Source organism: Meleagris gallopavo, chromosome 1 (genome assembly GCF_000146605.3).
Source record: "Meleagris gallopavo isolate NT-WF06-2002-E0010 breed Aviagen turkey brand Nicholas breeding stock chromosome 1, Turkey_5.1, whole genome shotgun sequence".
Taxonomy (NCBI): domain Eukaryota; kingdom Metazoa; phylum Chordata; class Aves; order Galliformes; family Phasianidae; genus Meleagris; species Meleagris gallopavo.
This window is the reverse complement of record NC_015011.2, coordinates 41107634-41135201: the sequence shown is the minus strand read 5'-3', so window position 1 is coordinate 41135201 and position 27568 is coordinate 41107634. Positions and strand designations below refer to the sequence as shown.

At 35.7% G+C, this 27568-nt stretch overlaps 1 long non-coding RNA gene across 1 annotated transcript in view; it reads left to right on the top strand.

Annotated features, from left to right (window-relative positions):
* LOC109366439 overlaps positions 1-26334 on the top strand; it is a 37163-nt gene extending 10829 nt beyond the window's left edge. Inside the window, exons 2-3 of the long non-coding RNA XR_002112770.1 lie at positions 21141-21250; positions 24690-26334. This is a non-coding gene — a long non-coding RNA (uncharacterized LOC109366439). The remainder of the gene's footprint in view (positions 1-21140; positions 21251-24689) is intronic.
* Positions 26335-27568: the final 1234 nt, after the last annotated feature.

Sequence of the window (27568 nt, the reverse complement as noted above, 5' to 3'; positions counted from 1 at the left end):
TTTTTGTAGCAGTCCTGCACTTGGAAGAGTGGTTGGGAAGCTTGATAAAGGTAACAGCTAAAGGATTGCTTTGTGCCTGCCTCTTTAGTCTGCATGAAAGGGAAGTGAATAGGTCTAGCAATACTCTTGTAAAGACATGAAGCCTCACCATGCCCAGGTGAGGATAAAGGCAGTAATTTAATGACTAGCAGGCAACTAGACAGTTTGCACTGGGATATTGGTTGAATGTGTGTAACACCTCAGGTGAGCCTATTCCTGTTTTAGGTATTTATAACATATTGATAGAAAGCTAGTAAGATTAGATCTGGGCAAGAGAATGGCAATCCTAAGCACTTCTTCAAAACTAATATATATAATCTGCAGCTAGAAGTCCACTAGCAGAATGAAGACAACCATATGTTTTTCTTGAAGTGCAATTAAAATACATAAGGAAATTGAATTAGATTGTCTAGAACCAGTTGGCTGGCTTGCTTGATACTAAGTGAACGAGCAAAAGCAAAACTTGTGAGTATACTCAGCTGGACCAGCTAGAAGCATACAAAACAAGGTGGAAGAGGTTGAATCCCTGACCTCTCATGACAGCCTTGATACATTAAACATTTCATAGTCTTGCTGAAAGGATGGTGAACAAAGGTGCCAGGGGTGGCAGGCTGCTACCTTTCTCATGGGTGTGGTGTATCATGAGGGATTAACATCATGAAATTTTCAAAATTGTGTTAAGTAAACCAATCTAAAAATATGATTAGGGGTTGGGGAGGTGTGCAAGAGGAGCCTTGTGTAGAAATCTTCCACTGTAATAATGGAAATGCTATAATAGGGTGGTACAAAGAGGATGCATAAGATGATGATTGTGATGTGAAAACATTAAATAAGATGAAAGGCAGTGGCAATTGCATAGTAAGCATATAATAAAATCAGAATAGCTTAGTTTGGAAGGAGGCCTTAAAGGTCATCTTGTTCCAATATCCTGCTGTTGGGCAAGATTGCCACCCACTAGAGCGGTTTGTCCAGGGCTCCATACAACCTGACCTTGAATGCCTCCAAAAATGAGACATCCACAACTTCCTTGGGCAACCTATTCTGGTGCCAGTCAGTGTGGGTTTATCAAGGAAAAGTCTTTAGCAATTTGATCTTCTATGATAGGAATATTTGCTTGGTGAATGAAGGGAAGGTGGTGGACATATTTCCAGGCTTTTATAAGATTTTTGTTACTGTTCCTCACAGTATCTTTCTCAACAAATTGCCCAACCATTAAATACAAATGTTCACATTTTTGCACCATTGTAGATAGAAATAATCTTTCCCTTTTCTGCGAGGGAAAGGACACCACCTTTGATACAAATAATCTGTGAAAGAGGTAATTCTAATGCTTAAATTGTATAGAAAATACTTTTCAGGTCACTTTTGATAAACAAATTTTATCTCTTCACCAGTACAATAAAACATGTTTAATTACCAGAAATAAGGCTGTGACATGTCTGTGTTCACATAAATGTTTGTATCATGTACGTTTACAGATATCTCTTTCTGCCTGAGAATATCTTAGTTATTTCATCCATGCATGGGAAATATTACCTAACAGCTGTATGAGCAGAGAAAATCAAGTTGACCCATTGACCAATATTTTTCTGTGCTTTTTACATTAATAAATTTATTCGATTAAGTGATCCTAATGTAGACTTTGTGATTGTAAGTAGTCTTGAACATAGTTTGTTTTTCCACAGGGATCGTAGATGAGGCTGCAATTCAGTGTGAGATATTCAAATGGCAGTTCAGTTCTTGTTTTATAGCTACTACATAATGCTTCATTAAAATGGTGAGAGACAGTTTGGATAGAATAATTTAAACAAAAGAATCATGATTCCCATAAAGAGATTAAAGGTGCTAGCTCTTTGATGCTAGGATTTGTTTGAAAAAAAAAAACAGGTTTAAGGAAGACGCGACAACATGCAGTTTCATGTGGAGAGAAATTTGTGAAGGAACAACATAGTCGAACAGAGTTTCTCATGTGTATGAACAAGGGATTCCTGTCTGCTGTCTTCAATGAATTCAGGGAACTTTCTATATAGCTGTTGATGAGATCCAGCTGATAGGAGTTAGGCAAAATGATGTTGGTGCTGAGCTACATGAAGCAATTGAGGATAGTACAATTGGAGCACTCATCTGAGCAGACTTACTGGGTGTTTCTTCTTGTCTATAAGGAGCAAGTTGACTTTCCAGAGCTCTGTGTCTGCTGGGTGTGACTTACTGAATCCTGGGGAAGACTCTGGCTTTTACAAGTGGACCCAAGAGGTGCTAGTGCAGCATCAAATGATTGGGATCTGTCAGAATTTAAATTTTGAGCTTGATCTTGTCTTTAATGTTCCAAAACATGATGAAACTGTGCTGTATTGCTATAGAGGAAATCTGTGTTTCTTTTATTTCTCTGGTTCCTCAGAGAACAACTGAAGTGCATATTACCAGCCTTCAAAACTGCACTTAGGATCTGTATGGCTCAGTGGAGCTGGAATAGGCATACTACTTGCTGCTGGATGTATTTAGGTAAACTAAAAAAAAAACAAAAAAAAAAAACCAACAACCAAACAGGAAAAATAAACCAACAAAATGAAGCACCCAAACAAACAAAAGCTCACAAAGAATAGTCAATCTGGTATTGACTGATTAATCAGTGCTCTGATGGTGTGAGTAGATCATGAAGTATCTGATCAGCTGTTGAGCTGTTGATAGAATATTAGTAATTGGAGTGTGAGTGTTTTTGAAACTCAATGTTCCATCAGGTAATCTGCAGGACAGAAATTAGTGTTAGGGACTATGGGAAGAGCAAGTAAAGAACTCATATATGCTGTCTCTCTGGAATTTTGCTCAGTAGAATTAGTGTGTAGCCAGACTGCGTTCTTGATGAAGACCTGGATGTATTTCTTTATAAGCGCCCTAGGCACAAATAAGGAACGTGAAAATTGGCAAGAAGGACCTGGGCAGTAAGATCAGTGGGTAAGACTTCAGAAAGATGGTTTAGTGGAAAGCTGCAGATATAGTTTGAACAGAAAGTAAATTGAACAGAAGTAATCTGTAAAACCTGTAGTATTCTCTGTTGACAAGAAAAGCTTACATTTTAAAGTGAGGGAACTGTTTCTAAGGTCTAAATATAAAATGCTTTGAGTTACAACTTGTTGAGAGAGTATTGGGCTCTCATAGGGCAGACAGGATAAAAAGTTTCATTGCCAGAGTCTGCTTTTCAGCTCCTGTAAATAAAGGTGAGCCTTGAGTTGGAGTGGGTCTGTGGCTGTAGAATTGCTAGTGTATTATGTTCTGCATTATTACTGTATTAAATTGATATTTCTTAATGTTGTTTAGTTTAAATTTTCATCTTACACAGTTGAATGTTTGTCATGGAATCAAAAGAATACAAATTTCTGATAGCTAATGATCAGTTATTTTTTACACGTAAGTGGAGCTCGCCACTAGGTGCCCCTGCAACCACAGGAATTTTACTTTTAAAAGACTAATACAATCAAATAATTTGGAAAAAAATATATATATATACATATAGGCAGTCAGAAATCTTTCCAAGAAGCATTATTTATGGTTATAACCCATACTCGATACCATGTTACAAAATGACTTTTGCAAGTTAGAGCTAGGAAGGAAATGAAGAAGTTCTATTGAACCATAAGATGAGAAATTTGAGAGAAAGAAATGGGCACATTTTATTTGGAGTAAATGTTATTGTATGTAAGTGCTAGTACCCATAATCACTGTGAAACCAATCAGATTTCTAGATGCAGAATAGACTGCTAATTGAGTTTGAAACTTACCTTACTTTTGACTTTTCACCTCTTCCTCTGTTCTACCTTAAACAAACAAACAAAAAAAAGGTGCATTACAAAGAAGAAAATTAAAAATAGTTAATTCCAGGTACAAGAAATGTTCTTTTCCTACTTCAAGAAACATTGTTAGCCCATATTTTTAAAGGTCAATGGCTTTTCTCCTTCCATAAATACTGGAAAATTGGAGAGAACTATAGAGAAGTAAACTTGAACATAATGGTTGTTTAGCTTGAATGTTGTTCTTGTAGAATATAAATTTATCTGGGTCTATGTGTGAAAGTTAATATAATTTCCCTGAACCTGCCTGTGCATTTTTTTTGAAGATGTTTTAAAGATTTTCATTTGAGGGAAAAAATACTTGCTTTTGTGCTAGGACTGTGCCAGGTAGCTTAGAGATTATCTTTAAGGAAATTATTTCTTTCTGAAAAGATTCAGAAATGCAGGAGATCTTGATATATCAATTTAGTGACTTTTATCCTCTAACTCACAGTGTATGAGCGAAATGAAAACATCAGGAGGGGGAAATGCGAAGCATGCTTTGTCACATCTGTACGTAGCCTTGATGCACGTGGAATGAAGAGGCAGAAGATATCTTTTTTACTTTGCATTTCCTTCTGAACAGTGCAAAATACTTAACAACTGGATAGTTCACAAAATAATAGTGAGAGGTAGAAATTATTACCTGAGTTTCAATCATTTATGCAAACTAACTGTCATTAGCCATTCTTAAAGAGAAAAACAATGTAATCAAACAATTGCATAACTGGAAAAGACAGATGATCATTATAGTGAATGCTGCACGTAATAATGGGGAATGGTTTTAAGCTCAAAGAAGGAAGGTATAGATTAGATGTTAGGGGGAAGTTCTTTACCAAGAATGGTGAGGTGTTGGAACAGTCTGCCTAGAGAGGTTATGGATGCTCTGTCCTTGGAGGTGTTTGAGGCCAGGCTGGATGGGGCCCTGGGCAACCTGATCCAGTACCAGATCTGGAGTTTAGTTGCCCTGCCTGGGGCAGGGGAGTTGGAACTCGATGATCCTTGAGATCCCTTCCAACTCAAGCCTTCCTGTGATATGCAATTTTGTAGTTTGGGGTTGTTTCTCTGACATATACTTTCTCTGCTGTGAAAGTAACAGAAGAATTTGATAGGAAAATTGGTAAGACCACTCATCTTCTTGTGAATTGTTTTCATTCATATCCAAAAATCACATCTCTTAGGTATTTATAAAGAATGAATGAACTAAGTATTAACACCTCAATTTTTCATTTTGTTTGGAAGTAGACTGAGTGCACTCAGACATGGATTAAATATTTCAAGCCAACTGTAGTGCAACTACAGCCTAATGCAGAGAAATCTCTAGAATAGTTTTTCTTATCTCAAGGGCAATGATAGCTTGTTTACTTTCTGTGACTTCTAAAATTACCCCCTCTAGATAGACTGGTGAGAAGCTTTGTAGGATGAGAATCCCCAGTACAGGAGACTTTTAAAATGTATCTATTGCTTACACTTCATCTCCCACTCATCCTGCAGCTAGATTTATAAGAAGAAAAAAAAAGACTCCTGCATCTGTACTTGTATCTTTTTTTCACTGTGTTTGCTTAAAATACAGATCACTAAAATCATGGAACATAGCTTTCTAAATATTTGTACTAAAAACTTAATAAAATTCTTTAAGATTATTCTACAATCATATGTTCTAGTATCTGCCTGTGGCCAGGAGAGAGGAAAATAAAATTGGAATAATCATGAAAACAAATAACAGTTCAACAACTCTGTTATTTAATGATGCATTAACATTTCTTGTAAAGTATTCGATATCCATAAGATTACTTAACCACTTCAGTGAGGTGTAACAAACTAAGTGATGAATATGTATAAGTGTATCAAACTTGCATGTGATAATATCTACATTAGTAGATATTGTATATTATGATATTTTGTACTATGGTATGGCTGTCCAGCCTTTTATGTTGCCTGGACCTCACCGAGTGAACAAGAACTGCCTTGGGCCCCATATAAAATATATAATAAACTTAATAGAAGTAACATAATTTATTTTTAATGTAGCATTTTTTTTCCTGTACTTAATTTTTTAAAAAAGCCATAAAACTAGCTGGATGTTTGATCTTATTTTTGTGAGACAAATGCATCAGGCTGGTTTGATGGCAGCGGTTACCGTTCCTAATGAGTTCTTGAGGTTTTTGTCAGATTTTTTGGTGAAATACTACTCTTCACTTGCTTCATCCTTGACAATTTTTCACAAATGTACATACGACATAAAAGTGATAATATGTATAAGGTGTGACTGTGAAGTGAGAGATATTTTTCTCTGATAAGATAGGGTGTATGAAAGTCTGATAGAAACGTGGCCAAATTTTTCTTTGAGTTGAATGTCTGATCACAATGCTATACATTCCATCTGAAAATGTGCAAGTAATTATTTATACTGACTGAAAACAGAGTTGCAAATATGCAAAAAAAAATTTTTTTTTGAAATCTTGAAGCTTATTCTTGAATTGCTGTATCAAAATGTAGAGCATGGCTGCATGTTTTTCACTCTTCACAGGACTGTGTTCAGCCAGTTTATCAAAATGCATGAAATCATTTGCTTTAACTTAAACTTGCCATCATTTAAGTTGGATTTCAAACACTGTTTCTGTCTGAAATAAAGTACAGATAAAGTGATTTTCAACTTGAATACACATGTTTAATACATTTAAATGAGCAGTCAAATTGACCAAAAATGCTAAGTCTGTGAGCCATTTTTAATCTTCACATCCTGGCACAAATTTTTCATTTTTAGTCCTATTGCTAGTTACATGGGAAAAGAAGCAGACTCCCACCTCACCACAAACTCCCTTCCCTGAACTTCCTCTTCTCCAGACTGAACAATCCCAGTTCCCTCAGCTATTCCTTGCAAGACTTGTGCTCCAGATCCCCACCAGCTTTGGTGCCCCTTCTCTAGACGTGTTCCAGGACTTCAGTGTCCTTCTTGTAGTAAGGGACCCAAACCTGAACACAGTACTTTAGGTGTGGCCTCACCAGGACTGAGTACAGAGGAAGATCACTTCCCTGCTCCTGCTGGCTGTACTATTTTGGATACAAGCCAGGACCAGGATGTGCTAGCTATCTTGACCTGGATTCACTGCTGGCTCACATTCAGCCAAGCATTGATCAATACTCATAGGTCTTCCAGCCACTCTGCCTCAAGCCTGTAGCATTGCCTGGGGTGGTTGTGACCGAAGTGAGGGTTTTAGCACTTGGTCTTGTTGAACTTAACTCAACAAACTTCTTGATGTCTGATGTGATAATATTTTGTCAAATGTAAGATACTGGTGGCAATTGCATAATCTTCTGTTAATTTTAAGTTCCTTTTTTTTTCTTTTTTACCAACCACCTATGGGGCACCATCGGTAGCTACGTCAGATTTCCTGACAAACATTCAAGAAAATTGCTTGTATTTTTATGGTGGAAAACAAATTTTGTATTGTAAGTACTTGGTTTATAATATGATGGCTTTTTTTTTTTTTTACTGCTTCATACAACTCAAGGAATTTGTCTTTCAGTAGCACCATAAAAGCCATTTCTTCAGTGATATTGCATTCATTATCAGTACTTCTAATGAAAATGGCAAGTTGAGTCATATCTGTAGCATCATAAAATTTGAGATCAGCAGTTTTAATCTCCTTTCCTTTTTTTTTTTTTTTTTTTCCCCCCCCTTACAGATCACTTCTATTTCTTCAGTTCATTTGGCTGTAGTCTGAGACAAACTGATTCTGGGAAAATGTTTTGTTTTAAATCACAACACATTATATCTGCCTTGCTTTCCATATACTGCTTAACAAACTCATCATCAGGAAATGATATTTTTATCTTTTTGCAATCAGGTTTGCTATCAAATAACTGGCTTTTATAAAGAGTTTGAGTTTGAACTTTTTTTAAAAAGTTTGTCACCTCAAGAAAATATTTTTTACAGTTTTGCTATTTTGCCTTTAAAAAGCATTCCTTGAAAGGCACTGAGTTTGGCAGCATGTTTCTGCATATAATATCTTTTCAAACTGTAATCTTTGGAAGCTGACATATTTTCTTGAAAATTAGGCACAATGCCATATCATTTGTTAGCACTGCCCCCATGTCGCCTCCCCCCCCATGATGATACAGCAGCAGGAGGCATGGGATGCTGTGTAAATTGAGCTGGGCTTCATGTGCCCCCCTAGGTTGCACATTCCTGTACTATGGAAATGTCAGCATGTGGTAAATGTAACAAAATTATAGTGTTAGCAGTTAGAACAAACTATTTAAAATCTGTTCTGATTCTCCATATTATATAGAAAATTTTGAGAGAAAATTTTCTTATCCTACAAGAACTCTTTCTAGACAAGTGTCTTCTCCTGAAGAGTTTGTGTTGGGTTTCAGACTATAACCCATTTCCCTGAGTATAGTACATATTCGAGTATTTTAGAAGTGAAAACTTTTATTACATTTCATTTTTTGTAGACTTTGTTCTTTGGGTGACCGCTGACTCACATATTAAGTCTTTAAAGGAAGCTGCACCTTATCTTGGTCTTGGGGATACAAATGAGCTAATTTTCCTCCTGAAGCTGAAGTATGACTTTTACTTTATTATTACTTCACTGCTACCTTTTAGTTGGAATTCCCTGTTGCTCTGATTCTCTTGAAGCATAACAACGAATTCATGAATGTGATCTTCTTGTGTAATGGATCTGACTGGTATGCTTAGTAGAGTTAACAGATGAGATAAAAAAAAGAGTCAGATTACATCCAAACACATTGTACTAAATATTGCTTTAGACTATATATATGTTGAGAGCTTGACTGCAGTCTCCAATAAAGTTGTTCTTCATTTTCTACCCTATATTTTGTAATTTGTATGTGAAGAGCTAAGTATAACTTTCCTTATAGTTTGTTTTTTGTTTTTGTTTTTGTTTTTTTTTGCTTGTTGCACAGAGTGGCAACTTATTTACAAAGGGAATTTTCTCTATTTTCATCAATCTAGTACTGGACTGTTCTACTACAGGATCTTGCATGTTTAATTAGAAAGGAAGGGATGAGCAGCACATGGTAGTACCGCTGCAGCTCTTACAGCTTAATTATAATGTGGGGTGAGGGCAGCTCAGGGGAACAATGCTCACGCAGCCCTTCCGCTACAACTTCTCAGGCTATCATGGGACCTTGTAAACAGGTACTTTTTCCGACTCTGCCTTTTTGCTGGTTCATTTTCCTTCATACAACTCACCTTCGGATCTAAGTAGCTGTCCTGAGACAATCCTTCCAACAGAGAAAATTATGCAACAAATTTGTCAGCAGTGCCAAAACAATCCAACAGTAAAACAAGCATTTAGCATCCTTATAAAGATGTAATGTGTGTACTGTAAGGGGGATAGAAGAAATCATTGTTTTCTATTCTGGTCCTTGATTATCTCTGTTCTTAGTTTTACTTTAGAGTTTTACTCTTTTAGTACTTTATACTACTTTTGTCTGACTTCTGAGTATTCCTGCCAGTCTGATTTGAATTCCATGTGGGGGTTGTCTTACTGGATCATGCATTAAGTAAAGGTAAGCCAATAACTTTGGCTTCTGTGGAGCTGGAACCTGAAAGGAAAAGAAATGCAACTTTAATATCTGAGCAGAAACAGTTCAGTTTTTAAAAGAGGCAAGGCTCTTTGTTGTTTTCTTGATCTAGGGATATACTATTGTTCATAAGAGATAGTTAACGATAAAACCTGAACACATGGTGTGTTATAGCTTTCTTTTCTTTTCAATGTATGGCAGGCATATTGTTTCAATAGCTAATAAATCTCTCCTTGTCCTGATATTTGTACAACGTTCCAAAGGATTTTGGAAAATGAGAAGTTGGAATCCACCACAGAAGGGGGGTATAGAAATATTTGCAAAAAGCAGGTTTACAGGAAACTACCCGAGTTTCCTAATTTTTTAAAAATATTTCTATTTCATTCAGAACATCTCTTAATCAATATTTTATCATTGGAAATATTTTATCATAGGAAAATATTTACTAGCAGTTAAAGCACCTTCAGTCAGCTAACAGATTGCTTCTTATTCTGTGCATAACTATTATTGTTTGGTTTTGAGTCTGTCTAATAATGAAAACAGTGATCCAAATGCAAGATTGAACTATTACTTCTCCTAGGTTAAAAAAAAAATAAAAATGTTATCTGTGATAGTAATGAAAGAAAACTTCTGTTGGAGAAGAAAGACTTCAACTATCTTGTCTGTACTTTCTCAAACTGCAACCCTTATATGCAAAGACAAGTTTAAAGAATAAACCAAGTTCTCAGCTCTTAAAGATCCATTAATAGAACTCCGCATTTTCCTATCAAAAAGTGGACAGAACTGTAAAAGTTGTCAGCCCTCATTTCTTGGTTGCTCATTTGCAGCTCAGCCATGTGTGAGGTTCTGTACTTTACAACTAATGAAACCCTTTTTTAAACCTTCATTCTATTTCCCTCCTCTTTCCTCCCCTTTCCATTACTCATGACTAGTTGTTAGACACTGCTTCACATTCTATTTAATGAATCCTCTCTGGAGTCAAGAATGAAGTGTAAGTACTTAAAAAAAATAATAAAAAAAAAATGACTGTTGAACTCAACTGTTCATGACTTTGCCAGCTGAGTAGGTAAGTTTATTTCTGGTCCAATTATGCCTGATGGTATCATTTAATCCTTTTTCTGAAGTACTACCAAATTTCAGAATTCTACAACTCAGTGCCAAAATCAAGCTGTCTACATAGTTACTGTGGAAAACATGCATTTGCTCAATATGAGTTGCATAAATATACCGTTGTAGACATGTTAGAGTTACATTTGCTTGCGTAGCTTTGATGACATTTTGTAATTTTTTTTAACATCTGTTATTACTGTACTATACTTTGCATGCTGTATTTCTTTTCACCTTTTCACTTCATGTTCACTGTGCTGCAATATGAGATTTTTCTATATAAAAATCTGTTGATGTGATAGCTTTGTAATTGCTCCTAAGCCTTTCATAAACATGTAGTTACATACATATCCAGATAGATTTTTATGGAAGCTACAAGAAAAGAGAGCTATGTAAGGGAAATATTCCAAAAACTTTAGACTATGTCTGTCAACGGTGAATCATATAAAACTGCTTGATGAAAGAAATTGTAACTTCTAATTTTATTTTACAGTTTTTTTGTTTTTGTTTTTTGTTTGTTTGTTTGTTTTTAAATTCTCAACATTGCTCTTCGTAAAATTATAATTTAACTTTCTGGATGAAATGTCAGATTTGGTGATTTGAATCCTAACAGCTAGTTTGGAAGTCCATAAAACATTTTTTAATTTTATGTTTTTATCTTTATATATTTGTAAGATTTAATTTTGTGATTGCTCCTTCAGAGGTAGTTTAACCTGTAAAATAACTTATGAAAATGCATTTCTGATTTAAGTGAAACTTTCTGGGAACTGTCACTTCTGTAGAAGTTATGGAAACTAATGGTAGATGTAGAGTAAGGGCAAATAATCTGGAAAATAAATATTCATTTAGAAAGGGAGAGAAAAATAAATCCAAAATTGGAATCTATTTTCTGAAAATGAGGAGGTCAAGGTTAATAAAGGATTTGTTTTCCAATTTGTTTGAAAACATCTGGAAAAAGTTCTGGGCTTTATTACATAGCTACTGACATGCAGTTAAGCATTTCAGGGAAGAAGTAATGTCGGATCAAAAACATCCTGAAAGGTCCAGGACAGAGGCTTATAAATCAGCTTGGCTATGGACCCAATTGGACTAGATGGTGAAATTCTCAGGATCAACTTAATTAGATAGCCTTGAAGGAATGTGGACCAAGAAATCTCTGAAGTGGTTTCGGTGGGATTGCTTAATGCTTTCTGCTTCTGGACTTCAGAACGGCTAAGAATACCTTAAAACTCTTTGACAACTCCGTGGGGCTCCTGACTAGGCTAAAACTATTGCATGTTTTAAGTAAGCAGAAAGACTTGAGCTGAAGAAGTCACGTTGCGAGTTTTGACAATATTGATTTTGGACTTCAAAAGCAGGGAACTATCTTTGGAAAGAAAATCTTGTAAATAGTCTACAAGGCAACAGTGAGGACACTCAGATGGAAGGGAAGCATTAAAAAATTAGTGATAAACTAATTTTCCTGAAGATGTTTTTATTCTCCATCTTTGTTAAACCTTACAATTGCTAGGATATTCTGACAGTAGCTAATATAATGGTTATGCTGGCACTTCTTTTTAAATTCTGGCAATTCTTTCTTTGCATGGCATAACAAATCCTGTGCACAAGATTTGTAAGTATTTATTTGTGGTGTATGTTTTCTCCTCAAAGATGACTGGTATTCTTTAGGGTGTGTAGTGAGAAATGATCTGGCTCAAGTTTGCAGCAATGGAGGACATATCTTAAGTTGCTGTCTTCAGGGAGAAATTGAAACATGTTTAATCATATTCCACAAGAGAGGAGTTAGAATTATCTCATAACAAACACATCACCATGGAATGATTATCTGTTCTCTGCCTAGTACTTGCAGTAACGTAATTCACCAAATTAGTTCTTGCATTTTAAGGGAGCTACAAATTAGTGTATTTAAGCAACAGACAAAGATGACTGTGTGGGAAAAAGTCCCTCCTCATGCTGCCTTAATTATTACTTTTTTAAGATTATATATATGTTTTTAGCAAGGAGTTTGTCGTATTTATTTAGTGAAGTTCAGACTCAGCTGTGCTAACAGTTTGATTAAGAAGCACAGTAGTTTTGTCTACCTGAAAGCATAATCTTTCTATAATAGATTTTAGAAACCAAATCCTAAAAAGATTTATATCCTTTACAAAGAATATATTTGCGATTTCTTTGTGAATGCCTTCTCCCCGCAAGAATTCAAGTCAGGCTGGATGGGGCTTTGAGCAATCTGTTCCAGAAGCATCCCTGCCTATAGCAGGGGCTAGAACTAGACTATCTTAAAGGTCCCTTTCAACCCAACATTGTATGATTCTGTGATCTTTGTTTTCTGATCATTTATAATAATTGTTTTGTTTGTCCTTAATTACTGGATATATTGTTGGATGCTGTCTGTACATGTTATTTTTCTGAACTGCTCACCAAGTTAACTGTTTCTTTTGCTACTTTAGAGAGTATTTGTGCTGATACTAAGCAGGGGTGTCCAACTGGACTCTCTTAATCCATTTGAGTCTTATAGAAAGGGAAAATTCTCAGTTCCAGTAACCACTCTTACTGTAAGTATGGTGAATTAACATTGACAGATAATTCAGCATCACCATGCAGCTCTCTCACAAATCTGTCTCAGAAGGGTACTGGGAGAAAATACAAGTATAAAGAAGAGTATGTGGATTGATATCTGAGGGATCTCCTGTCAATGGTTTACAGGCTGATGGATAGGTGGATAGGCCTCACCATAACATGGAGGTGAGATGTGCAGTCCAGCTGAGCAGCAGGGAGATGAAGAGTGCATCAGGTGACCTTGCCAGGGATTACATCTCTTCTCTGAACGCAAAGCCCCGTGGGGTATGTAGTTGTTCTTCTATTCCAGACAGGTACTTTGAACTTGAGCATTAACACTTTGAAGTCCCAGTGCACTACATGATGTTATAATGTAGAATACCAACAACCAAAAACCATCTCCACTAATTACCATTATAGGCAAAATGGACTCAGCACAAGGCAATCAGTGTAATTTATTGCTTGTTCATAAGGGCAGAGCAGTGAGAAATTAAGCAAACTAAAACCATATTTCTTTCAGTCACCTTTTTCCAGATCCACTAAGTGGTTCAAGGGAATGGTGATTGCAGTCAGTCCACAACTCTGTCCATCTTTGCTGCTCCTTCATGGTCACACTTTACCCAGTGTGGGGTCTCTCCCATGGATGTCCTTCATGAAGTGACCCCTGTGTGGGCTTCCCACAGGCTGAAGCTCTCCAAGCACAGTCCCATCAGAGGTCTGTAGCACAGGGCTGCTTTGCTCCAATTTATAGGAGGGATAGGAGGTTCTATTTAATATCTGTATACCCAGTGTGATATTAATAAACAATGGTTCAAATCTAGTATGACCAGTTTATTATAAATCCTAATAAGAGAGATGGGAAAGGGAAGAATGGCAACTATTATAAATTAGGGTGATGAGGAAAGGAAGGAGGGCGATAGAAAAGATAGGAAATAAGCAAGAATTGTGTAAAGCAGGGATCCACCAGGATCCAGCAGTGGTCCTGTTTCATGCCGTTTTGAAGGTCTGAGGTGAAAGCAGCAGCAGCGTGGCTGGCCTTGAGCAGAAAGCAGGTAGCAGGAAGAAGTCTCAGAGCCAATCTGGGAGGAAGCAGGAAGACTCAGGTAGCAGGCAGGAGAGTCTGTCAGCATGCAGGAATTCCGTAGTGAGGAATCTGATGGCAGACACCTTTGTTCTTCTTCAGCATGCTGGTAGAGCACAGAGCAAGTCCAGGAGGGAGAGAGGCAGGTCATGAGGCTTCTTATGTTAGAAACTTCTTCCTCTTCATGAGGAATCTGTTGCCAGAAAACCTAACCTCATGGTTGTATGTCCTCTTTTTATCCTTCTTCTGCTAGCGTGGGATACCTGGGCACTTGTGTAAGAGTCATGTGCAGTACCTCCTGAGATGGCCATCTTCCTTGAGATAAGCCCACACAAAAGACTGCTTCCTAGCCATTAATCTGCAGTTTATCTCTCTCTCTCTCTCTCTCTCTCATTGCCCCTGGCCTTGTCCATATGTGTCCCTCAGACAAAGGATTTCACAACCTTTCCCAGGACTTGGTTGGACTTGTCCATCTGTGTCCCCAGCGAGCTTTGAGACAATGATGTAAAAGAATAATCTCTTATAAAGGCCCACCCTTCAGGCAGTGCTCCACATAAGTCCCCATTGGTGGCAGCTCCCCCAGCCCTCCTGCCCCACTGCAGTGTCCTCTCCTCAAGTTGCAGCTTGGGCCCAGGGTACCCCTGTGGAAGCTCTTAATCGGCTGCAGCTCTTTCAGGCCTCAATCTGCTGTTGCATCATGGTCTCCTCCATGGCTGCACATGGAGATCTGCTCTGCCGTGGTGCCCATGGGCTGCAGGGGGACATCCTGCTCCACCAGGGGCCTCTCCTGGGCTGCAGGGAGCCTCTGCTCTGTGCCTGGAGTGCTTCCCGGTCTCTTCCAATGCTGACCTTGGTGGCTGCAGAGCTGTTTCTCTACATTTTTTTTTTTTTTACCTCCTCTCTCCCAGCTGCTGAAGTGCAGCAGTTATTCCTTCTCTTAAATCTGCTCTCCCAGAGCACATCCAGCATCGCTCATGGCTCAGCTCTGACAGTGGTGGGACCCTTTGGAGCAGCTGGAGCTGGCTCTGATCTATCATAGGGTGGCTGCTGCACTCAGAGATCATCCCTTAAGTCCCTTTTCTACCAGAACCTTGCCACATAAGCCCAATAAATCATTTGCTATCAGTTTATTCTAGTGTTTGAATCCAACTTAATTAACTGCCTCATTACTTTTAGCAGAGATGATTATTTATCACAAATAGGAAGTAGTTTTCTTGTTGTCTAAGACTGCCCTTTTTTTCTAGGCTTTTGTTTTTCAACAATTCCCTTGGTACATATAATTAACTGCATGGAACTGTATGGGACAAGGGTGTGTGTACATAGATACAGTCCCAGCAATGACCCATGTGTGTCCATCACCACAGCTTAGCTAGCTTTCTCTCAGCTGTCCCTTCATCATCAGTCTCTCAAGCTGCCTCCCTCTCTTACTCTCCATTGCCTTGCTGTTGCTTCTATTTCATTCTTTCATCTCTTTCTGTTGTTCTCTGTCTTTCTCTCTTTTCTAATATTTCTTAAAGCATTTCATCAAATTTGAACAAGAGATTTATATGTGAAGTAGTTTTGATCTGGGAAACTTATATATTTTTTTTTCCACAATAAACCTTTTGTATGTGAGCAGATCACTTGTATAGTTTTCCTTGAGGGATTTGATTTCAAAGGAGAGCTGAGGTAATTTTTAGTTTCCGAGTTTTACTATACATTTGCTTTTTTACTTTAGTGCAGTTGAGATCTATTTTCTTTTTCATAAGCTATTGAAAAGTTGATTATGTGGTTATTTATTTATTTTTTTAAGTTCTGAAGTCATTAGAAATCTGGATGATTTGCTTTAACATGTTTAGACTCCAGTAGTTAAATATAGTTGCCAAGGTTCATTTTGTTGTAAGTTTTAGTTTTGATAAAAAGCATTTCATTTATTTAAAAAGTCTTTTCAGCTTGGAGATTTCTGTACTTGCTTCATCATAAGCTGAATATCAAGTAATTGTAGAATATGCCGTATGTTATTTTTACTTAAATGTATCTGAGAAAGTTGAAACATGAGAGAAGAAAGTTGAGCAAGAATTGCTTTCGCTTTTGTCACTGGGTAGTGAACATATTTTAACAGAATTTGTGGAACCTACTAATTTTATCACTTAAGAGACGCTCCAATTCCTGTGAAATGAGTTCAAAGTACATACTAAATTGTGAAATGCAGTGCTTTATATCCATTTACAGTTGCTGATGTGTATTCTGTACACAATTATTGCAACAACTATTGCTATTGTCTGTTGTGAATTTGGGCACTGGAGGAGTGCTTCTGGTGTCAGCACTGTGATCTTGAAAGAAGTAATTAATATAGAATACAATCTTATAAGTTGTGAGTTCTTTAGGAAGTGAAAAGGAGGAAGTTTGTTTCTGAATACTAGATGTTTGCTTGACTTCTAAAATTTCTTTGATACTATAAAAACATGCTACACTCTTCTTCGTTATGGGAAATGCCATTGCATGTAATTGGAGTTGTTGGGTAACGCTTATAGAATAATGCACCCAGTTTTGAGCCTTCCAATACAGGGAAAATACTGATAAACTGAGGAGTGTTCCTGCCTATTATGAGATGGATGAATGTGAATGTTTAAATACAAAGTTTCCTCTGAATTCTTTTTGTTGCCCTTCTCTTCTTGTATGTCTATATATATATATACACATTTTTTTCTCTCAAACTTATGTACATTATATAGCCTGGTAGCAGGTTTTACTTGCAGAACATGGAAGATCAGTAGCAGGAGTAAAAGTTTATTTGAATAGACCTTAGCTGTTAGATATTAAAGGCTATATCTATCAGAAAGTGATAACGAGCCTTGATAGAACAATAGAGGAGTACTGAGCTGCTAACAATTTACAGGTTATCAGTAGTGAGAAATCTTTTCATGTATGATCTTTTTTTCATATAAATTGAATTGTTGGTTGATATCTTTATTATTTTTATGTATAGATTTATAAATGAATAGCTGCTGAGTCAAGACAAAAAGGACTCGTACTGTATGAATAGCAAATTTAACATGGCTATTGGAAAGGAGAGACTTCAAAATAACTATAATATACCTCAAAACATTACTTCATTTTTCCCCTAAACCTTACTTTACTTTTTGTTTTGTTTTTTTTTTTTTACTTCTCTGAGAATCACTGTTTTCACAAATACAAGATTCAAATTGTTGTTTTTTTAACCCTCTGATATTTTTTGCCTTCTACTTAACTTGTAATAAATCAAGTAACGCAGTGTGACTTCTAATGTTAGATAAGATGAGCAAGTCTCCAAAGGGACTACAAGAAGGTGTTGTGGGGGTGTGCTTTTACAGATATGTTGAAAGGCTTTTCTTTTTCTTTTTTTAATATATCCATTTACATAGATGATATCTTAAAAACAGCTTGCCTAGCTGACATCTGTATATATTATGAAAATATTTTTGATTTCACACCTTCCCTTCAATCAGTTAGCTATTTAAACTGTTTATCAGAAGCGCAGTCAGGATCTTTCTGATAATCCTGTGCTGTGTATATTGGGGAAAGATGTACCTCTAAAGTGACCAGATTTTAGAAATTATATGGGAAAGCTAGATAACAGGTTGGTAAAAGTAATATAAAGTAGTATTGCAGTCACATATGAATAATTTCCATAGACAAGAAAAAGATGTCAAAAATCATAGTGTCCTGGATTAGCAGAGACTTTACAAGTCATCATGATCCAATCCCCCTTCTCTGGGCAGGATTTCCAGCCGCAAGATCAGGCATCAGATCAGGGTGCCTGGGGTCCCACCTAGCCTGGCATTGGACACCTCCAGGGATGAAGAGTCCTCTCTGAGCAGCCTGTTCTGGTACTTCCACCCTCTCAGTGAACAACTTCCTCCTGACATCTCTAAATCTCTCTTCCTTCAGTTTAAAACCATTCCCATTTGTCCAGGGGTAAATCAAGCCTGACCAACCAGATTGCTCTCTGTAAAGTAATGATCTGGTTTATTTGTGAAATAAGTGCTAGCTGATAGGGAAGAGTCCTGTATTGTTATAAATGGTGCCAGTGAGAACTTCTTATTCTGATTGATTTTGATTTTACCTAGCCTAATGGTATGGGCTACATGCTAGTACCTATGGCTAGGTACTAGCCCAGTGATAGTACCTTACTGTTGAATGAAGAAAAAGAATCATTGCTTGTTCGATATTGATTGTATTCACTAAAATGCTACATTGCAAGTTTACTAAAACCGCTGCACAGGTTTTGAGTTAAGCTGATTGGGCAAAAGCAAACATTTAATCTTATTCATGGGGTAATCAGAATATGGTAAAATGATAATGAAAAAAAATGAATTGCCATTCTACCAGAACAACATATGTCAGATAATATTATGAAGTCTGTGTCAGTGTTTAAGAGGAAATAAGTGGGTCTAGAGTCTTGCCATTAGATTAGTAATATCTACTCTAAAGGCAGACGCTGAGATTTAATAACAGGAGGTCTTTACCTGGATCAGTTTTCATTTTGCTAGCATTCCTTGAATAAATTTATGAACATCAGTGTTGTTGTTTAAAAAAAATAATAAAAATCTGTAAAACGTAAATTTCCATTAATTAGAAAATAGTTTAGTCTTAATGACTGTTAATGTGATAGTTTAATCAGCTATTTATTCACTGGAACAGGCTCTCTAGGGAAAAGGTTATAGTTCCAGGCCTGCTAGAGTCCAAGAAGAATTTGGACAATGCTCTTAGGTACAAGATGGTCCTGTGTGGAGCCAGGAGTTGGACTTGATCCTTCTATGACTAGAAATGTGTGTATCAAAGGAGAGCAATGACATGACAGCACCAATTACTTTAAAGATATATAAAAATCCATATTTTATGCATACTTGTAAGAGTTTCTGAATCCAAGTTCTCCCTCATTTCTCTCCTTATGTACACAATGGTTAATCATAAGGTTTTCAAAGCTTTCATAATGCCAATAAGCATGTATTTTTACACACAGGAATGTAAATTCACATGATAGTGAATAATTAATGACTGTATTTTCTGCGCAGTTCATTGTACTCTCTGTAATGTCAGTCATTATTCTATCTGACAAGGATAGCATTTTCAGATTGATGTTTAAAATTAATGAGGCATTTCTTCTCTCAGTAAAGAAACTAATAAAGAACACTTTCCCCTATGAATTATGTAAATTAATTTATATAAATTAACTTAATTTTCAGGGTTTTGTGAATTTTTCTGCAATTCATTCTAACATTTAGAGGTTGAGAAAACTGCAGTGACTGGATTACTAAACTTGGAAAAAAGTTTTGCGAAAGTAAACAAAATGGGAAGTGCCATTCTTGAAGGAGGAAAAGTGAAGAGTTTAAAGAGATGCATCAGTTTTTGATATAGAAGAACAAATTTAAGGTTACAGAAATTAGTTAAACTGAATAATTTGGTCATTCAGTTATCACCACAATTGAGTCTGGTTTTGAATGTTAACTTTTAAAAAAATATATTTAATTATTCTTTAAAGAAATTACAAGTATATTGAGAAGCAAATACAGTTTGTGGGTAATATAAGCTTGTACTTCAAAACCATGGTGCATTGGCTAGTCATATATTCTTCATGTGTATGTGTTGATAGAGACATGTATCATCAGTACAAAGTTCAGAGAATCATATGCAGGATGGAAACAACTGTGATAAACAACAGATTCCCAAATACTGTTTACTGACACTTGGTCTTCACCTTGAATTGTAACTGCTTCAATTGCAGCTCTTGTTTAACAGATCACAATAGAAGAGGAGGAGAACAGGAGACAGAAAAGCCTTAAGTTCAGTGGGTTCAGAGTACTGTGTACCTTTTTGTTATTTGCAAAAAAGAATTTACCAACTTGAGGCTTATTATGATAACATTTTGAAATAAAAAGGGAAACAAATTCAAATGTTATCTCTTAAGGTGAATGTTGGAACTGAAATATACATTATAATGTCCTAGGAAGATGTTTGTATGTAGGGAAGCACTAGAATATTGTAACTTGATGAAACCTTTATATTTAAATATGATGCTTTAATGCAAAGAGATCTCAGTTTTCTTATTTATTTATTTATTTTCTATTTTCTCTACACATAACTATACTTGCACTTGGGAAAATTTACTTTCCAGCTCTTCTTGTTTTCATGTGGTGACCCTCTTAAGTGACAATCTTTCACTTTGTCCCAGTTTCTTGATTTCAGTGCAGCATGTCGTTTTCACAACATTAGCCTGTGTGCAATCTTTGGTATTTTGAGGAGATTGAGTTCAATACATGTCAGAAGTTGTCACTGTTTTTGAGCACAGCATCTTCTCTCTTAACCTATGAAATTATTTCCAAGAAATAAAACAAGATCAATCTGGTCCTAATGCAAGTTAGCCTGCTCTTATACATATGTACTTAGTGGGTTTATTAGCTTGGATGCTGTATGATGTTAGGTACAATTTGAGGTGTCTGGCCAGGAGCTGGCTTAGGGCAATAGCCTGCCTGATAGGTATGTAAATGCATGTATGTTAATGCAAAAATATGCTTATGCTTGCAGTTTTTACAAAAATAGTTGCTTAAGCATGGTTCATTTCTTGTAAAATATTTCATTCACTTTGCATATGCACGTGTACATGCACACATTTCAGCTGATAAAAGAATCTAAATTGTTGGCTCTATTTTGACCTGGTGGTTAAGGTTTTGTATTCAGTGATTTATGAAATAACATTCGTGATAAGAACTTAAAGGGTGAATAATTTAGCCAGTTATTTGCACTTGTGATGCCAGACTGTAAGATAAACTAGTCTTATGCAAAGGCAAATAATCTGAATTCTAATATGCAGAAATTCCATCAGAGATGTGTAGGATGACTAACGCTTGGATGAATGTTTTATGTGTGAGTAACTCAGTCTTGCTAGTGGTAGAACAATCTAAATTACTTTGTCATCTTCTGTTGGTGTCCAGAAATACTGACGTGTTTTTTTACAGTTGACTGGGAAGGAACTGGAATAATTAATACCAGAGGAATCATAGGATATGTTGCTAGAAGAATCTGCATCAGCAAAGTGTAATATCTATGAAGAAATGGTTACTCTCAGGTATAGATTTTCATTTTAATGGTCCACTCTAAATAACCTTGAGTATTCTAATCCTTTGAGCTGATTTTTAAAGAATTAGCATTCAAAAAAGAATTACATGCTTAACTTCCATCAGGTATCTGACTGAATTTCTCCTCAAACACGTAAACTTTAGGGAGAGTAACATTATAAAAATCCTATAGGCTTTTAGCTTCCTCTAGATTTTCCTCTAAATTACTTGCGGATTTTGAATCCATAAACTGCCTGGAATCCACATACGATCTTTTTTTCTTTCACGTTAACTTTTCCTTAAAGCTACAATTCATTTCTAAATATCACTTTGTACAGCTGCCAGCTATACAAGCTTAAATTCAGAATAATTCCTCTAACTGTTGCCTATTAAACTTCCACTGAATTTAGATGATCCTGTCATTGAAATGACATCTGGGCTACTACATTCTTATATAATTCTCTCAATGGTTTAGAGCAATGAAGAGAATAGAGAATACTTTTCTGCTAGATGTTTGCTAATTTATCTATCTTCTTCTACATGTATAATTTTGCAAATACCACCTTTGAAAACTTATTACACCAATCACAGAAATGAGTAAAGGTGTTACAGTGCTCTCACTAACTTAAACATACAACAGGAAATAGAATTTCACTGGTAGAAGAAAGCAGTATTACCATCGTAAATTCTACATGTTTCTAAACTTCCTAGGAATATGCCAAATTAGTAAAACATAAAATTAACAGAAGGCAACTCCTACCTTTTATTTTGAGGATTATCTTTCCCTCCAATCTTGGTTTTTCTTTCTTTTAATATTCTCCTCTTGCCATGTCAAATTCAAATTATGATCTGTGTGTGAGAGAAGACTGTTTCCTCCAGATTGGGTAGCCTTTCCATTTACAATCTTAAGTATGATTAGTACTTAACAAGAAGTATGATTTAGTATATTGCATTAAAAATTCAACTGCAGTAAACTATTTAATATGCTACAGAAATTAAAATACTCAGGAGCACTGCTCTCACTTCACAGAGTAGCAGACAAATAATTTCCAGAAATCTAGATCAATATTAAGTTATTCAAGTAGTACTTTGGAATTTCCAAAGCAATTGTTGCCAATAAGAATTTGTCCTTATGTATAAAAGGGTACAACAAACTGGATTACATTTCCAACAGAGTTATGATCTCAGCTACAATGCTGTTGTGAACTTCTATCGATTGCAGTAATTAAAAAAATTTAAGTGTCAGTCAGCCTCCAGTTTATAGCATTGCAGGGAGTAGCCCCTGCCATCACTGCACTTCAGGCTTGATTGAATTCAGTGTTTTAGGTTCTGATCAACATGTCTCTCCAGCCTTTTCAAATTGCTCCAAAGTGCAGCTCTGTCCTACAATGTACTGATTCCCCACATTGCGAAATGCAAACTGTGTAAAAGTGTCCCCTGTCCTATCTTCTAGTTTACCAATGAACACATTAATTGTTCATATCCCAGTACTGATGCTTGAGGGACCCTAAGTAGTTACTGGCTGTACGCAGTTTGCACCACTGTTCACGACACCTTGAGTTTGACAGTCCAGGATTTTTTTCTATCAACTTAATTGGCTAATTATCCAGTCCATAGTCACTTTTGGTGATAAAGGGACTTCAGGAGATTTTCAAAGGCCTTTCTAAAATCACATTTACACAACATCTGCTAACCTCACCTTGCTCACAACACTCTTTGTCACAGAAAACATGAAATTGATCGGGCATGAAGTGCACATACTGGCTATGCATACCCATGGTGGCTACTCAGCCACTTTGTCTTTCATATGTTAAGAAATGGCATTTAGGAAAACTTCTTCCATAGAATTCCTACAGACCAACCTACAGCCTGACCTAAGATGGATTGCCATTTTTGTTTACCTTGAATATGGTTGTGGACTTTACTTCTTTCCAATAATAAGAACCTCTCCTTACTGTCACCTTTTAAAGGTGGTAGAAAGTGGACTTGCAGTTACATTGCCCAGCTCCTCCAATGCCCTTGGATGCGTTCTATCTGATACCTTGGATGTGAGCATGTCCAAATAGATTACATAATACTGAATTCTTTGACATTGCTCTTAGCTCTTCTTTTGGTACTGCAGTATACACGTTTTGTTTTGCTTTTATAGTTGTCTCTTATTACTTTTACTTCCAGCTGAAGTTTGGCTTTCCTAACTCCATGCCTAGATGTGTAGGCAGTATCTTTATACTGAGTCCACTTTCTATGTATTTCTGTTCTATATTTAAGCAAGAACCCTGTGTTTATCCATGTTTTCCTTCCTGCACACTGGAAAGTATCATCTCTGTGCTCTGAGAAACCTGTCCTTGAAAATCAGCTAGCTCTCTTGTGCCACTTTGTCTTTTGAGGTAGTTTCATGTGGGATGCTGCTAACCAGGGCTTTGAAGAGGCTAAAATTTGCTTTTCTGAAGTTCAGGATTGTAATTCCACTGTCAATCTTACCTCTCTTAAACTCTATGGTTTTGGGGTCACTACAGATCATATTATAAAGAGATTGTGATATGAAATACCCATAATAAGATTAACTGTTGCTGAGAGCTATAGCTGTAAAAGCATTACAGATAATGTAAATTAGCTTACTGGAGAAATATTTCTTAGAAAAATATTGAGAAAGATGACCTCCAGATGGCACAAAAGGGACAGCTGTAATAATTATCCCAGTCTACATATTATAGCAGGATAATGTATAATAATTGTCCCAGCCCACGTATTATAGTAGTTTTATGTATAATGCTCATTTTATTGAAATTTTATAAAACAAGCTAAATAAATAGAAACTGGATTAAACAGTTTCTATTTATTTCTATTTAAACAGGCAAAATGGTCTCTGCATCCAGAAGTAAGAATGTAAGAAGTATTCAGATAAATTAATCAGTTTTTTTTTTTTTTTTAAGGATACTGAGATCATAAGCTAGTATTTTACAAAGACAAAGATGCTGAAAATTTAATTTTAGTTGTGAAGTACAGGAAGGAGTGTCCAGAATTGTGTAGGTATTTTATATATGTAGCTGAACCTGGCTTGGGCTATGGTGATGAAATATTCTTGTATAGTTTTTTTCTTTTTTTAATGACTCAATGATAAATGATTTCGCTTTTCCTTCATCTTCTTCCCAGCATATAATAGAAATAGTGTTTCCTGGTTTTATCTGCTTTCTTTATGAGAAATACATTTTTTTTTTGAGTCAGTTTTACTATTATTTTTAATGTACATTCAAAATACTCTGTTTGTAAAATTTATACCTCCTGGTTTGTACTCATTAACATTGCAACCCTTTTTTCTCATTGCATGGTTTTAATTTGGCTTCACTTTTAACATACAGAGTTTTTCCAATCCAGCATGATCACTACTTTGCACACTTTTAAAATAAATCTTAAGGGATTTCATTGTATTTGGTTCTTTTTTTTTTTCAGGTGGACCTTTTTGAATTTGTGAAAGCGCTATTTCTTAAAGCACCAGGCATGTGTGTCACAGCAAGAGGATTTTTTTTAGACTGAGATTAAATGACAATCACTTGTTTATGTAATATCCCAGATTTTTCTGAATAGTGGGAGTTTCCCCAAGCCCCTTGAAAATAGAGAAGAGAGATCTCAGTGTTTTTTTTCTTCTTACTGAGTATCATATGTGAGATACTGTGAACATTTCAGCTATAAAAATGTTGGTTCATTTTATACATTGAAGAAGTCACTGTGAGACACATCTATAGAAAACCACTATCTTGGTTCTGTTACTCCCAGAATAGTTCAGTGCTAATTCAGTGCAGAATAGCAGTGCTGTAGTGAATTCCTGCTCTCTGTAAAGAAAAGTCTGGGATGTAGAATGCTACCTCCAACAAAATTAAGTTTGAGGTCAGGATATCCATCTCTGTCAAGGAGTTCTGAGAATTTTATTTCAGAACTCAAAATAACATTAATTAAAGCATACTAACAAAACAGTACTGCAGGTAACTTCAACATGATCAGTAATATATGAGCATTTTTTATACATTACAGATAGTTTTTTTTTTTTTTATTTTTAAGGCATAATTCCTTAATTCTATCTGCTCTGTCAGCTATAAAGAACACCAGCAATTCTGACTTGCACTAATGTCATAACAGCACTATAAAATAAAATGGGATATGTTGTGAGGGAATCAGCTGGCCAAACAGCTGATACCTGCTGAGTTGATGAGATAGGTCAAGTCAAGTTTAAATTGACTCTAAGTGTTAGGCAGGCTAAAATTTTCTTCCCTGCCATATTTCAGGTCCTGACTGCTCAGACCTGATGTTTTGACTCAAGCACAGGTGTGGGTTGACAATTACTATCTGCAGGAGGCCTATCATCAGGAGGAGAAGTATTATCTTCAATGGCTCCTGTTTATCCTTTGGGTAAATTGTCAGCACTGGAGTCAAACAGGCCTAAACCTGTTCTGAAATTTCCAAAGAATGTTCATGTTTTAAGGAAAACAAAATATTTTTTATCGATCTTTTGGCCCAAATAGGCACATTCATTCTTAAACAGTGAGAAAATGTGCAGTTTGTCAATATAATATATTGACATATTGATATATGTGGAATACTATAAGAAAGTTTGTGCAAGTTGTCTGCCACAGTGCAACTGATTCTATTTAAATATATCTTTAACATCATCTATTTCGTAGCATGTTTTCTTTTTTTAATCTATCTATCCAGTTACAATGTTTAGTATTGTGTTAACTGTTACATTAAAAATGTCCTTAACTCTTATGTTTTATCCTGTTCAATTATTTTTTTTGCAGGGATTGGCAGATTCAACTTAGATGCTTTGATTTTTCTGTAAGGAATAAGAAAAATTCTTTGTAGACAATTTGCTGGTTTTTTTCCTTCCTTTTGAAGAAAGTGTAGGGTTTTCTACAGTAATTACTTAGAGATCTGTTTAACTGCTACCAGGTAGCCTGATGTTAACACCTGTAGCACAGAAAGACATGAAGAATAGTTTCCTTTCTAGCTAGTTATAGAATTGGTTTGAATTTTTTTCTTTGAAAAATTAATTTTGAAAATGGTTCTAAAGTAGAAATCTACCATGTATTTAAAATATGCATTCTGGTGAAATGAAAATATAAATATAGATTTTTTTTAACATTGTTTCTTGATGCAAATATGCTTTAGGATTAAAAAAGTTCTGTTTGATTTGTTTAATGTTTTCAAGAAAGCTTCAAAAGTTATCATCTTGCTTTACTGCTTTACAGATAGATAAATATACAAAAATCCTTTTCTTTTTTCCTCTCATTTTCTAGAAAATGTAGTACAGCAAAAAAAAAAAAACCTAACAAAACAGGCACATTTGCCTATGTAGGACAAAATTTTGATTTGGAGGATTTCTCATTGGTGATTGCCACTTGTTGCTCACAACCAGTAGCTTGATATTTTCTTTACAGAACAAGTTCTAAAGCTCAGAGAAGAAAGTCAGCACAGAATTAGGGTTGTTTTTTTTTATACATATATGGGAAGCCTTTTTTTTTAATTATTACAAAAATAATTCTTATCGTCATGAGGAAAAGGAAAAAAAAGTTAAAAGATTTTTCATAAAGCTTTAGTTTTCTACCTACATATATAGTGACAGTACTGGATCGTTTCCAGAATAAGAACTTCATTTGAAAAAAAAAAAAATCCCAGTGATCATCTGAATGAATCCTCTATGAATTTAGACCTGGTTATATACAAGAGAAATTGTTATCAACATAGTATTCTTAAGAAAGTACTGACTTGATCAGTACTCCAAATCTTGGACCAAAAAATACATAAATACATGCATAAAGATTCCTTGTACTGCCTGGGATGAAAGAATGTAGAATATTATAAAGATTCAGATAACTTACAATTTCTCCTTGAAAAGATGTCTTAGGCTACTTGCAATAACACTTCCTCTGGAAAAAAACTACTGTTGTAGTAATTTACTCCGTGTAGTTATTTGTGGCTAAGAGGCCAGAGAAGTAGTCTCATTACTTAATGAAGTAAAGGAAGATTCCTTTTCTTAATCTTATGCAGGCTGAACTGGCATATCATGTCAGGGAACTGGTAGACTGGGAGAGAAGATTTGGCTGACCCATTACTATAGAGATGAATTAAGAATGTATATCTGTGTATTGTACTGTACTACATTCAGTCTCCATTTGCCTTGATTTTTTTATATTGTTGTGATAAGGTCAAAAACATAAACCTATGTTTTACAGCAGATTCCTTGAATGTATTTACAAGTCTTGAGCAGAAATGCTAGCTGTGCATCTGCAAGCAAGTTGCCTTACATTTTTAAATGCTAATATCAAAGGAAAAAT